Source organism: Pleurodeles waltl, chromosome 3_1, assembly GCF_031143425.1.
Source record: "Pleurodeles waltl isolate 20211129_DDA chromosome 3_1, aPleWal1.hap1.20221129, whole genome shotgun sequence".
Lineage (NCBI taxonomy): Eukaryota > Metazoa > Chordata > Amphibia > Caudata > Salamandridae > Pleurodeles > Pleurodeles waltl.
The window spans coordinates 927,182,520-927,197,968 of record NC_090440.1 but is presented as its reverse complement, the minus strand read 5'-3'; positions in this window follow the sequence as shown (position 1 = coordinate 927,197,968).

The window sequence follows — 15,449 nt, the reverse complement described above, 5'->3', positions numbered from 1 at the left end:
ATGCATGATTGCCAAGACTTGCTCCTCCCATGTTGTTAGTTGTGGGGGAGGAGGTGGGGGTCAACTGCCAGTCCTCTGTACTGCGAGCTGGTGTCTTGCTGCAATGGAACGCACCTTCCCCGTAGGTCGCTCCACCTCTTCCTGATGTCATCCCTTGGTCTGGGGTGCTGTCCCATGGCGTTGACCCTGTCTACGATCCTCCGCCATAGCTCCATTTTCCTAGCAATGGATATCTGCTGCACCTGTGATTCAAATAGCTGTGGCTCTACCCGGATGATTTCCTCCCCCATGACCCTTAGCTCCTCAGAGAATCTGGGGTGTCATTGTGGTGCCATGGGTGTAGTGTGAGTGGTGTGGGTGAGGGTGTGTAGGGTAATGTGTTGGGGTGTGTGATGTAAGGTGCGAGGGTGGTGTATAGGTGATGGTGGTATGTGGTTCTGGTTGTGTGAGTGCTATTGCTGTCTCTCAGTTGGCAATGGTTTGTAGTTGTAAAGGGTTGTGGGGGGGTGTTTTATAGTGGTGTGGGTGTGGTATATGTATGGGTGCCAGGTGTGTGTAGTTTGAATTGTCCAATGTGGTGTTGTTTTGTATATGTGTGTGTGTATTTTGAGCGCAGCGGTATGTACCGCCAATGGTTTACCGCCATTGAATGTCTGCCGTGGTGATTGGTGGGTCATAATGTTGTGGGAGTAGTTCTGTTGGCATTACTGTGTGGGTTTGGATACCGCCAGTTGATCACTAACCTTTGGTGTGGGAGACTTGTGTCTGTGGCTGAATAGTGACGGATTGGTGTATGTGTGTCATAATATGGTGAACGGATATCCGTGGCGGTATGTTTGCGGCAGTAAGCATGGCGCTAAGTGTGATTTACCACCAATGTCATAATGAGGGCCTAAGTCTCTTGAAGACGCACCCAGGCGGAGATCTTTCCCCACTGGTAGCATTTACAAACAGTGCAACAAATCAACAATCGACTTTACGCTAATAAATGAAGAAGCACTGTCACTCGTTGCTTATAAGATACTTACACGCCCAGAAAGTGACCATTTTCCTCTAGCCATACTGTTAAGATGGGAATGTAAGAGATTACTAACTTCAAACATCATCGTTGCCGCTCCAAGGACCGAGAACGTAAAGAAGTTAAAAATGGCAAGGGCTAGGCATTGAGAAAGTGATGGAAGCAGTATATTGTGACGCAGGGTCACTGAAAGAGCTAAAAAATGAATTTCAGAATCTGGAAGGTACAGTTTTGTGTCCAGGAGCTCGGGTGATGGCTTGGAAGCACTTATGTGATTTTCTGCTGCATAAATGTCCCAATAAATCATCCAGTCCGAGCTCTGCAGTTGTTGTAAAGGAAAAGCAAAAAGTCGCCACCAAAGAGCAGCCATGGTACAATAGAGCCCAATTTAATAAAACAAGTTTCACGCGAATCCAAAAAAGTGACTAAAGAAACACATAAAAATAAGACCCCCGATACATCATTACTATTGAATTTGAGACCACTATACAAGAAGGCCTGCTGGAAGGAAAAAAAGACAGTACTATGAAGACCTGTGGAGGCAAGCTCTTGATGGCCAATAGAACGAAGAACAATAGTACATTTGGCACTTGGTTAACGGGCTGATACATGGGAAATAACGGCACTCCAATGCAGGCATCGATTCAGCCTCTTGGGAAGCCCACGTTTTGGCACTATACTCAACCCCAGCACATATGGAGATACCAGGGGATCCATTACCAACTAACGGGAGCATTTCAAGGCCACCCGATTTTGGCTTTAAAATCATGACAATGGCAGACCCTGACCAAGCCAATGTCGTCAAGGACAGTGATATCGAACAGTTAATTGGCATCATAAAAACGCTAAAAATGGCAGGTGCTGCAGGAAAGAATGGCATTCCTAATGCAATATTTAAAGGTGATGTAACATACTGGGCCTACCATCTAGCACTCCTTTTCAACGATCTCCATGGCATATTCCACCCTATCTACAAAACGGGCAATCCTGCCTCTCCAACAAACTACAGACTAATAGCCCTGATTGACGCTGAAGCCAAGCTTTATGCCTCATGTCTGCTACTGCAACTATCGGGTTGGATCCAAGAGAGACACCTTTTACCACAAAGCCAGACTGGTTTTAGAGCTGTATGGGAACTTCAACCAACCTGACTGCCATGGCCTTGTTAGGTTTCAAGTCTAGACTCAAGAAAAGTCAGCTATTTGCCCGTTTCATCAATCTTAAGTCAGGGTTTTGATTGGGTCCCGAGAGCCCGTCTGTGGGAAAAATCGAAAAGCTGGGGTATATTCAGCGGCCTGCTGATGGCGATGATGGAACTATACACAGTCACCTGGGCGCAAGTTAAGATCGGAGCAGGTAGCCATATCACCAACAGAGTTTATACTTCAAACGGTCTAAAGCAAGGATGTGTCTTAGCCCCCATGCTCTTTAACCTATACCTAGCCGATCTTGCTGACGCTCTCTCCTTGATATCAAACCATTCGCCAGTCCTGGCTCAGGATACAGTTGTATTGTTACAGTATGCAGATGCTATTGTGCTTCTTAGTCAAACTCCAATTGGCCTGCAGCGTAGTATTGATGTCTTTACTAGTTGCATCACCGAACAAAGTTTAGAATCGTATCTGAATAAAACCAAAGTGGTCAGACTGTCCTTCAAACCCCAGCTGATCGCTGTTCGAGCAAAAGCACAAGCCCTGACATACGGATTTAAGACATTAAAACAAAAACTGAGCTGTCCATCATAGAATCATCTGCTCTCCGTTATGACAGCAAGGTTAATGCCAACAGTCACTTATGGGGCCAAGATAATGCTGGGCAAAGAAGCAACAGTTTTTAATCAAATTTAAACAAAGGCCTAAAAAGCCGTGTTACAGATTCACAACTCAGCCTCACCAGCTCAGGTTCGCCTAGAATTTGGGTTAAAAAACTATATTTTCCAGAGCAAGAATGCGTACGTAGAACTCTGCTGGCGATTGCATGCCGCAGAAACAGGATCAATAAGTAACCTATGCTGGCTTGAAATCAAGGAACAAGAGCACCATAATATTACTGCCTCATGGGGAAACCATCTAAACAACTTAATAAAGGACCTGGGCCTGGACACTGTCTGGGACATGAGCATGAGTAAAGGGGAGTCCTACTGGATAGTCAAAGCTGCAACTCGGTCACTGTCACTCATTACAGACAAGAACATACTTGCCAAAAGAAGACATGCCTCGGTGGTTTTATCTTCATATAAATCTCTCAGACCCCAGGAATATCTATCAGCTTTTTTTTAGGCAAACACTGAAACTACAATGTATGCTTTTGCGCTTTGGGTCGATTGCCTCCAAAGACATGGTGCCTTCTTGGAAACAGCAATTCAGGTGGGAAGCGTGTCGTCTTTGTGGGTATAAACAAGAGTCCCTTGCGCATCTTTTTTGTATATGTCTAGCACTGCAGGAGCAAAGAAAAATACATTGAAACACTTCTTTATGGCCCTTGGCATACGCACATGCAGACCAGTGGTTATCAGCTGGCTAAGTGGCCTTTTGATTCCTTTTGCCTGCCAGGGGACGAAGTTTATAGTGCAGGCATGCAAATCTCTGTCAAATACGGCTGAACAGGTAGCAGCAAGGTCGGCACAAAGTCAGGATTGATAGTGGTGTCATTGTTCTACATTGAGCACGTGGTCTACCCAAGCACCACCAGACATGGGATGATAGTCATTGCTGTACCGTCAATACAAAACAGTCATTTTTTCAAAGACTCGTCCTCATTTTTTTAAATCTGTTTTAAGGAGGATACGTCCTCAGTTTTTTGTTCATTTTAAATCTTAAAAAAAAAAAAAAAAAAACAGGTGTGGTAAAATCCACCCGGCCAGTTTGTATAGCCTGTTTCAATCATATTAATGCATACATGTTTGTGTGTATTACAGCTCACAGACGTGATGCGCTGAATTGGTGTTGATTTTCATTAATCATGCTAATAATAAAATTTACTACTACTGTAAATAGGGATGAGATAATGATCTGTTCAAGACAGCACAGTACCAGTTTGTAAATCAGGAATACTGGTAAAGACCATGTCCAGAGTGTGACCGGCCGCATGAGTGGGTCCACAGACTTTCTGAACTAGACTCATCAAGGTGAAGATCTCAATGATCTGAGAATGGACAAGACTCAGCTCATAGTCAACATAAATACTAAAATCTCCTACATCAGTACAATTTGCAAAATAAAGACTACTTGAGGCTATTTCATCTAGGAGCACACTGAAGAAATGCATAGCACGTTTGGGAGGACTACAGATAACAGCTCCATGGAAAGACAAATTTGCTGAGCATTTCGGAGACAAAATAAAAGCTTCAAAAAGGGTAGACTGCGATTCCATAAATGTGGTACAAATCATAGCTATTCCGCTCTCCTTACTACTCGGTTGGTCAATATGTTGAACCTGCTCATATATTGCAGGTGAAACCAAAGGTTACAGCAAAGGAAAGCTTCCAATGATCATGCGTTATCCTGTAAGAAATGTGCTCAAATGGTGCCCCAAGCTTTCTAATTCACCAGTTTTTATGTGTTGTTTCCTCCACAAAATAAAGAAAGGGCACAACATTACTTTACCCCTGAAGAACTGCAGCTGGAAATACAATCATTATTGTTTTGAAAACGAATATGAAAAGTGTAAAAATTCCATAAAGTAATACATAGGACATTGAAAATGAATAAATACCCATTACTAAAGCATGGAAATATAGAACCCCCATCACTAGAATGTTGGAAGAAAAGCTTAGATTGGTGTATGAGCTTGGAAATATTCATATATGCTGCTTGAGTGTGCCCAAAGAGCCATCACAAAATGTGGGCCAACTGCTGCCAATACAGGGGTATCCCTCTCTTACCGTGCCAAAGACTGAGTGTGATGCTTGAGAGGGAAATTATTAAATATGGTAAGTAAAATGTTTGGTAGTATACTGAATTGGGGTACAATGCAACACTGGATGTGGCTATAAGGACTTACAATGAAGAGTTGGGTTGTCTTCTGGTGGTCAATGATCCAACTGTATGTACTGGCTGCCGATTTGTTTGCTATTCCAGCTGAAAAATCAATAAACAGAAATACATAACCAATTATACACTCCAAATCTTACGTTTGTCCTGTTGTCATAAGAACTGAAGTGAAGCCCACACCTACCTTTAGTATTGTGCCAGGCCTGAGAAACCCCAAAGTAAAGGGGTGGTGTATGGCATTTGGGGACTATTTGCACAGTCCAGGGTGGTTTCATGTAGGTGTGGGAACACCACAAATCTACTCAGAAGTATAGTTAATCACATCAACAACAAAAGCATGAGCGTGCTACAGTAAACAAGGGGGCTTTGTCATACCATTATTTCGTATCCTAATGCCCCAGAATGGCACAGTGTCAAAGCACACTTCCTATACTTCTACCTTTAGGATGGTGCCAGGCCTGCGAAACCCCAAAATAAAGAGGTGGTGAATGGCATTTTGGGGCTGGTTGCACAGTCCAGGGCAGTTCTTTGTTGGTGCAGGCACACCACATATCAACTGAGAGGTACACAATCACACCACGGACAAAAGCAAGAGCATGCTGGAGTAAACAAGGGGGCTTTGCCACAACATTATTTCTTGCCCCAAGCGACAGAATTGAGCAAAATCAAGAGCTCTCTTCCTTTCTGACAAACTCTGCACCTTTTTCCACTGCAAGATCCAGGACATCTACGACAGCTTCCTCACGGCAAAAACCTGGCGCCGGAACCTGCGATCGACCCATTCCACCAGAAGCCACCGGAAACAGTAAACATCATGAGCAGCACCCATTCCGGAGCCCCACGAACCCCTGCCTGCACCACATATACATCAGAACCAGCACATCCATCGCCCCCGAGCTCCGAAACACGATGAACTGTTCCATCAACACCGGCACCTTCCCTGAGGACTGGAAACACGCTGAAATACTCCCTCTCCTGAAGAAACCCTTGGCCGACCCATCAGAACTAAAGAATTTCCAGCCTATCTCGCTGCTACCATACCCCACCAAGGTACTGGAGAAAGCAATCAACACACAACTACGTAATTTCATTGAGACCAACAACTCCCTGGACAGCTCCCAATCCAGATTCCGCACCAACCACAGTAAGGAGACAGCCCTTCTGGCAGCCACTGACGACATCTGATCACTCCTACACCGTGGCCACACTGCAGCACAAATACTCCTTGCCCTCTCAGCAGCCTTCAACACGGTCTCCCACAGCACTCTACGCACCAGACTCCAAAACATAGGAATCCATGGAAGAGCCCTGGAATGCATCCACTCCTTCCTCTCCGGGAGGACTCAGAGGGTCAGACTCCCACCCTACACATCCAGACCCAAAGCAGTTAATTGTGGAGCCCCCCCAAGGATCCTCACTGAGCCCCACACTGTTCAATGTATACAAGGCCCCTCTCACAGCCATCGTCAGAAGCCATAGAATGAACATCATGTCATATGCTGATGACACACAACTCATCATTTCCCTCACCGAAGACCCGGACACGACCAAAAGGAACATCCACTCAGGAATGGAAGCAGTCGCCACCTGAATGAGAGAAAGCTGCCTAAAGCTCAACTCCGACAAGACGGAGTTCACCATCTTTGGAAACGCCACTTCAGCATGGGATGACTCCTGGTGGCCTACATCCATCAGCGCCTCCCCTGCACCGACTGAGCACGCCCACAACCAAGGCATCATCCTCGACTCCTCCCTATCCATGACCCACCAGGTAAACTCAGTGACCTCCTCCTGCTGGCACACACACTGCAAACTTCAGAAAATCTTCAGATGGATCCCAGCAGACTGCCGCAGGACAGTCACCCACGCCTTAGTCACAAGCAAGCTTGACTACGGCAATGCCCTCTACATCGGCACCTAGATGAGAAATATCAAGAAACTACAACTCATCCAGAACGCCGCCACAAGACTCATCCTGGACTACCCATGCTGAGAACATATCTCCCAGCACCTGAGGAGCCTCCACTGGCTCCCAGTCGAGAAACGAATCACCTTCAAGATACTCACCGACATGTACAAGGCCAAACACAATGCAAAACCAGCCTACATGAATCACCGCATCTCCTTCCACACACCCGCCAGATTCCTTGGCTCCGCCCAGCTGGCCCTGGCCACCATCCCTCGCATTCAGAAAACCACTGCTGGAAGATGATCCCTCACCTACATTGCAGCAAAGAGCTGGAACAACCTCCCCCCTGCACCTCAGACAAAGCTCATCGCTCACCATCTTCAGGAAGAACCTCAAGACGTGGCTATTCGGATGAGGCACTTCGGGTGAGGCCTTCCCCCCTCACTCACCCCTCAGCGTCTTGAGGCCCTCAAGGGTGAGTAGTTGCACTTTTCAAAAACTGGTTGACTGATGCTATTGATCATGGGCAAAGACTGACCCTGTCACTCTAAACCCTGGCCTTTGGACACGATCTGGGGGTAAAGGGTTAAACAAATAGTTATTACTTTGAGTTGGTGGGTGTGTTATCCTAGAAATCCTAGATCTAGGACCATGTGGGTCCAACCTACAATTGGTGGGTGACCTATCTTTCTCATACATGATATTTCTTCCCTGATGACCACCTCTTGTCATTTCTTGTAGCATTAACTAGGACGTTTAATACTTTGACATCTGTTAACTGCATTTGGGCTTTAATTCTACACAAGTACAGATGTAAGAAACAATGAGCTATGTTTTGTGGAGCACAGTCTATCTGATCCAACAGCATGAGGGATTAGGGAGCACATGAACCATGACTCAATTATTGTGGTCTCTGCACTTATTTCTGACATGTGCTGATACCACGTTATCTGACAATTTAATGTAGGCATTACAGGTCACATTGCTATAAGAGAGCTCTCTCAAGACGTGAAAGACATTAGAATTAGAGGATACTTCGCTAGCAAAGAGAAAAAAAGGATCTATTGAGATAAAAGAGAAGCATGAAAACAAAAATATATATATTTTGTACTGTCTTTTAAAAAAATAGTCCAAAAAACGCAGTTGGAGAGGAGTGCTTTTGAGGTGACAATCTTCGTTCCGCCCCCCCCCCCATTGTTCCAGGTGAATTGTTCATTACTTTGGGCAAAAAGCTGGGTCGAGATGCACATGGCGGTGATAAATCCAAGGTTTCCTGCCGTTCACCTTGACGGTTGTTGGTGTGACCATGGTGTCTGTGTAGGGGCCCTCAAAACGGTTCTCCTTCCATTTATGGACCCAATTGCGTATAAACATTTGATCTCCTACTTTTACAGTTGAGAGGTTGTCCTCTGCGTTGGTGAGCTTTTCCTTTTCCCCGGTTGCCTGTTTGGAGATGAACTTTGCACACTCCATCAGTTCAGACACGTACATATGCATTTCATCATTCAGGGCCTGTTCATGAAGTTTGCTTCTAGTGGCAGGGACGTGGATACTGATAGACCTTCCCATCACTATTTGATGGGGTATCAAGTGATGGTCTAAACTTGGTGTATTCCACAGGGAAAACAGTGCTATTGGTAAACAGCATAACCATTGTTTTGTTTAAAATAGCGATCAGGCGTTTCACCAAACCATCACTTTGGGGGTGGTATACAGAGGACAATTTGTGCTTTATCCCTAAAAGTGTTGTTCAAATATTGCATTGGAAAAAGGAGTGCCACTGTTGGATCTTATCCCTTCTGGGATTCCCCATCGTGAAATCATGTCCCAAACTAGGAATGTGGCTGCTGACTTGGCATCACAATGGACGCATGATCCTGCTTCGACCCATCGGGAGAAGGTCAGACCACCAGAATGAGGTACCTGTAGTTATTGCATCTATCGATCATATCCACAAAGTCTAAATAAAGGGCTTTAAAGGGACCTGGTGGTCTTGGAATGGTGGAACTTATTACTTTTAAGGTGGGATTAGGGAAGTACTGCTGGCAGATCATTGAGCTGTGCAGATACATAGTAATTATGTCAAACAAATTGGGGAAATAGCAGTCTTGTTGTATTTGTATTGTCAAATAGTCCCTGGAGGTATGGGCTGGCAAATGGATCTGATCTAGTGCGACTGCAAGCAAAGCCTGTACCATTACTGGTTTTCCGGTAGATAGCTGTCTTTGCATGCTAGGCCATCCCGACTGTATGGACCCTCTATATTTCCATAACTGCTTTTCGTGCAAAGAAGCTGCGTCCTGCAGCTTTCAGGTGAAGTCTCGCTCTGTGTAATGAGGCATGTCCTTGTCTGTGGTGATTTTGGATTCAGTCTCCGTTGGTGAACTAGTCAGAGCCACTAGAACGGGGCAGGTTGTGTGTCTGATGGTACTATCGGGGCCTGCGCCTAGCTGTATCTTTAGCTGCCTGATCTGCCAGTGCATTACCCCGGGACACAAACTCCTGACCACTTGTGTGCGCTGTACACTTTACCACCCTCACTGCCTGTGGTAATGCAAGTGCCTCCATTAGAGCCTCTAAGAGGTTTCTGTACATCACAGGACTACCATCTGACTTACGAAACCCTCTCCTGCTCCATCTCATGATGCTTGAGTACACAATGGTTGTTACATATGCTGAATCTAAGTATATGGTCATTACTTGTCCTTCCTTGAGGGCCGCTATTAATGCTGTTAGTTCTGCTGCCTTGGCAGAATAATGTGTGGGTAATCTTATCAGTGTATCAGAGGAACTGTGCTGCTGACCCTCGACTACTACTGTCCCTGTATGTCTAATTCCGGTCTCTTGGTCAATCATGGAGGAACTGTCAACAAAGTAGACAATGCTACCTGATATAGGGTACTCTGTGGCTTTACTGCAATCAGTAGGACTATGTGCTGCACATGTGTGTGCATCCTCCTTGATGTTTAATACTGGGTGGGCAAAGAATATCACAGGATTCTCTGTATGACACTTCACAACTTTCAAAAATGGTAGTAACAGAATCACCTCATAGTCTGACACTCTCTGAGTAGTCAGAGTGGTCTTGGCCTTCAGAACAGTAGCAGGCATAGACCATCAAGGGTGTCCCCATACCTATGGGGGTGCTCTTCTGTACTGCAAAAGCTGCAGCGGTTAGAGCCTGCTCACAGGGATGGTGTCCTTTCATGACTGAGTCTAGCAGCCCACTAAAGTATGCCATGGGTGTCTGCCCTAGTGGATATTTCTGTGTACGAATAGCTGTTCTCACCTGACAGTTGCAATGTCAGAATAAATAGAACTCCTTGGTATAATCGGGAGTTCTCAAGACTGGAGCATTTGTTATTTCACTTTTCTTCTTCTGAAAAGTTTCCTTCATTTCTGGTGTCTATATAATCCTGTCCTCTCTGCCTTTTGCCTGATTGATAGCAGCCAACAAGGGGGCTATTAGTGTGCTGTAGTCAAATACCCACTGTCTCACATAGTTACAGAGACCAAGAAATGTCTGCATTCCTTTGACATTTAGTGGCTCTGTCATTTGCCTGATGGACATACACACCTATCAGATGCTGACAGTAATTGTCCTAAATATTGGACTTCTCCCTTGCAGTACTGAATTTTCTGCATCTACACTCTTTGGGCAAGAGTGGTCAGAAGAGATATGGCCAGATGTAGCAACCGTTTTGCATGGCGCAAACTGCGAAATTTGCAGTATGCGCCATGCAAAACGGGCATAGCGATGCACATTCCCATTTTGCAAATCGGTACCGACTCACAAAATGGGAATGCAACTCGCAAATAGGAAGGGGTGTTCCTATTTGCGATTCGCACCGCGATGCAGAATTGCTTTGTGACCGCGAACGCGGTCGCAAAGCAATTCGCAGTTAGCACCCATGTGAAGTGGGTGCTAACTCATTCGCAAAAGGGAAGGGGTCCCTATGGGACCCCTTCCCCTTTGTGAATGTCGCCAAAAATATTTTATCAGAGCAGGCAGTGGTCCAATGGACCACTGCCCACTCTGAAAAAATGAAACCAAATGGTTTCACTTTTTCTTTTGTATTGCAACTCGTTTTCTTTTAAGGAAAATGGGCTGCAATACAAAAAAAAACTGCTTTATTAAAAAAGCAGTCACAGACATGGAGATCTTCTGTCTCCAGCAGGCCACCATCCCTGTGAGTGCAGGGAATCGCATTAATATTAATGAGGTGGGTCTTTGCGACCCCCTTGCGATTCGTAGATGGTGTCATGGACACCATTCTGCATATGATTTTGCGACTCGCAAATTGCGACTCGCAAAACCATTTCTACGTATATCTGGCCCATAGTGCCTTTTCTGCACTGTTGTTCAGCAGGGCTACAAACCATTATGTCATCAACATATTGCAACAGAGTGCTGTCATATTCAAAATTTGACAGATCATTATATATTGCTCTGTTGAACATGCAGGGGGTATCGCAATACCCTCGGGGCAAAAGCGTACTGAGTCAAGCGATATGAAAAGGCTGTCAGATTGTGGCTGTCTGAATATAGAGGAATGCTGAAGGCGGTGTTCTTAAGATCAATAACTGAGAAATACCTGGCATCCTGAGGAATATTTGTCACGATGATGGAGGGTTCAGGACAACTGGGAATTCTGGTAATACTATGTTGTTTAAAGGGTGCAGGTCTTGAACCATGCGGGATGTATTGCCTTCAGCTTTCTTGACCTGGTAAATAGGGGTGCTGCAAGGAGACGCTCCAGGGTAAATTACTCCCTGTACTAGCAATACCTGTATAGTAGGGGGGGATGCCCTCATCTGCCTCCTTGGACAGGGGATATTGCTTCACTGAGGGTAAGAGAGCACCTTCCTTCAATGTAATCCAGAATGGTGCAGCAGTGCAGATAAGGTCAACATTGTGGGAACCCTTTGTTCACAGGATGTCTGGTACTACTGACAGATCTGCTTTTTTATACAAATCGAACCCCCTGCCTGGTGTGGTATTTATGGCTTATAACACAGACCTCAGTGGAATGTCTTCCTGACCAAGTACAATTATTTTCTTAGGGTCGTTGTCAAACAGTTGGTCATCCAGTATCTCCCTAACCATCTTTCCTGGCTCAAGGAAGATGACACGTACCGACAAAACATTATTATGGTTGATGGCTATTAGAGTGCCATAGTTCTGTGTTAATTTCAAAGCCTCTATCTGTAATATCACCTCAGTATCCTACAGCCCAGAGTCCTGTTGTCTAAAAAGGAATTCCTTGGGCAATTGTACCTCCTTTCCCAGTATCTCTAGGGTTTCTGCTATGTTGGTGAATACCGTTGTAGTACATGTCAGTGAGTCGTGCTGTAATTTGGTCTCTGCTGGAGAAATATACTGTTAGTGCCATTACTCTTGAAGGTGAAATTCCAGGTTTGGAACAAATCGTGCTACTATCTTGTTCACAATGGATGGTCATATTTGAGTTGGCCATTAGATCTCTTCCTAACAAATTTGCTGGAACAGTTGGAGAGAACAGTAAGCAGCCATTATTGTGCCTCCCTCCTACTTCCATCTCCACTGGTTTGGTAAAAGGAACCCTTATAACTTCCCCAGAGAATCCCTCTGTGTCCATGGATCTGTTAGAAATCCGAAGGCCTCCCTCTCTAATACATGATTTTGTTGCTATTGTATCTATGAGGAATGTATACTTCTTGTCAGTGAGTGCTACTGTCACATTGGGTTCCCCATCTGGCCTGTGCATTACTGTCAAGACTGAACACATAGAAATACTCTGTGGGCACCCTCATTGTGTATAATCTCCCACAGGGTTCACCTAGAAAGGATTTCCTCCCCTCATAACTACACCTCCTTGTCCAGTTTGAAGTGGAATCTCTGTGAGGGGTACTTGGTAATTTGCTGAGGCAGTCCTAGCTGCGCTTAGCACACTGCTGGCAGCTGCACATTTTGCTAAGGTGTGTGGGGCACATATATTATTCATAGACCCTGCTGTAGCTATACTATAATTTTTCCTGATTGACCATAAACTCTCATTCTTCCATTTTGCTTATCCCATCGCTTCATATTGCAGTCTTTAATAAGATGTCCAAACCTCTGACAATAACATGCCTGATTCCTTCTTGGAGGACCCATTCTACCTCTTCCTACTCCTCCTCATCCTCTTCCAATACTTCCTGATGTCCTTACATCATTCTGATGTTGCGGGTACTATTGTCGGGTGGCCCCTTGGACTGTAGACATTGCAGTCATCTGAGTGGCCGCTGCCACTAAAGCACCTTCAGTTGTTCCTTTCTTCGCTAATTTCTGCTGCACCAACTTGGCTGCTACTTCCTGTTTATCTTTTTCTTTCTCTTGCTTTTTCTTGCAAAAATGGATTATGTGTACTGAATTTCGGCCTGGGGCTTGGCCTCAAGTGCCACTGTGTTATCTAAGCTGTCCTGTACGTCAGGGGGCAACCCTTTCTTGACGACATTATAAAACAGTACTGCATTACCTCCTGTCATTTACCAGCCCTGACCTACTTCCTGGGTCCATTTTTCTTTCATCTTGTTGATATATTGTACGGGATCCTCATTTGGTTGCATAGACTGAGTCATGAGGGATCCGATGTCTGGTCTATCATTTCAACTCCAGCCTTTTGAAATACTGTGTGTATTTCATCTCCTAAGAGGGAACTATGCAGGCTTTTTACATCCCCTACTGCCAGAGTGATACCTGCAGTCTGCTTTTCAACTGTCCCTCTAATTGTCCTGAAAGTTGGCAGTCCCCTACCATAGTTTTCTGCCTAGGAGTACTTGCCCTCTTTAGCTTCTGTATTTGTGGGGTTACCATCAGGGATTGTTGTCGGGAGTGTGGAGTGATTCTAATTTCAGGGTTCTCAAATCCTACTCTGGCTTCTTGCAGCTGCACTCGTGGGTAGATGCTAGGCACTGTGGGCGTGGTGCTCATAGGGTCATATGGGGGAACAGATAAGGTATTAGGGGTATCTCCTTGTGAGGAATCTTGACTTCTCACAAAATAGTCTCCATGAGGCTGCGGTGGCTTCCTATTTCATTAATTTGACTCCTGCATATTTACTTTGGAGGTATGTGACAAGATGCTTAATTATCCTATCGTTGAATATGCTTTCTTTTGGCCAATGATACATATACTTTTGGGTGACTTTAAACCACTCCATGCTATACTTTTGTAATTTCTTCTTGTTACTGGGAAATCCCTTCTGCATATGCTTTAAGGGGGTCTTCATATTCAGGCGTGTTTAATGCTTTAACTATTATTTATTCTGCTACCAGATTAAATAATCTTGCAAGAATCTTATATTGATAGTATTTTGGCAATTTTTCTACTTGCGGTATCAAAATATACATTCAATTTTTACTTTTGCTTTACCAATTCTATGGGGCACATTACACTATAAACTTTTAATTTCATGCAATGTATATTCAAAATAGCAGTTTGTACATTACACAGTACTACACAACAACATCACACTGTGGCCACATTTCATTCAAGTTTGCACGCACTCACCTTCAGTCACATAAATAATTCAACACAAAATTCTATTCTAGGGCGATAATCACATCTCTAATCTACTTTTTGGTAAATGCAACTAGCAACCCCTGGCCACCTTCTTCCACGCCCCAAAGAAGATTCTTTTTAGACTGTATGTTTTAGAAACCACTGAAAGACTGCCAGATATTAGGTGCAGGATTGGGAATTTGAGTGTGCAGCGTTTAAATGAAGGTGAGGTTTAGTGACACCAGCGTTTCAGCTGACTCTCGGGGTCAAATAGAACACACATTGGCATCTTCTGATTTTAAATTTCCCACGTAGGCTACTTCCAACCCGTTGCTGGGAATAACAAGTTAACTAGTTATGTAGGAGCTTTGTTGATTGTGCAACACAATTCATAAACAAGGATACAACACAAAATTCTATTCTAGGGTGAAAATCACATCTGTAATCTACTTTTCAGTAAACGCAACTAGCAACCCCTGGACACCTTCCTTCATGTTCCAGAAGAGAATTTTTTCAGACCGTGCATTTTAGAAACCATGGAAAGACTGCCAGACATTAGGCACAGGATTGGAAATCTGAGTGTTCAGATTTTAACTGGAGATAAAGTTTAGCGACATCAGCTTTTCAGCTGTCCCTCAGTGTCAAATGGAACACATATCTGCGCCTTCCAATTTCAAAGTTACCACATAGGCCACTTCAAACCTGCTGTTGTGAATCACAGGTTAACTAATTATGTAGGGGCCTTGTAGATTGTGCAACACACACACACAATCCTCAAAAGAAAATCGCATTCAGTACCCTTCTAGCTCTTACTACTTTATATCTTATATTTACATCTGCATTTAACATTGTCAAGAAGAACACGCTAATTCGTAAACAAGGATTGTGATCCACTTTGACCTCACCTCAAAAACACGGCAGTCCCTGTATCCTTTCCAACCCCTGTGCACAGGCACAACTTCAGCTTAAACTCGGCTTCTGCTTACCTCATCAAAATGTGCACACTGG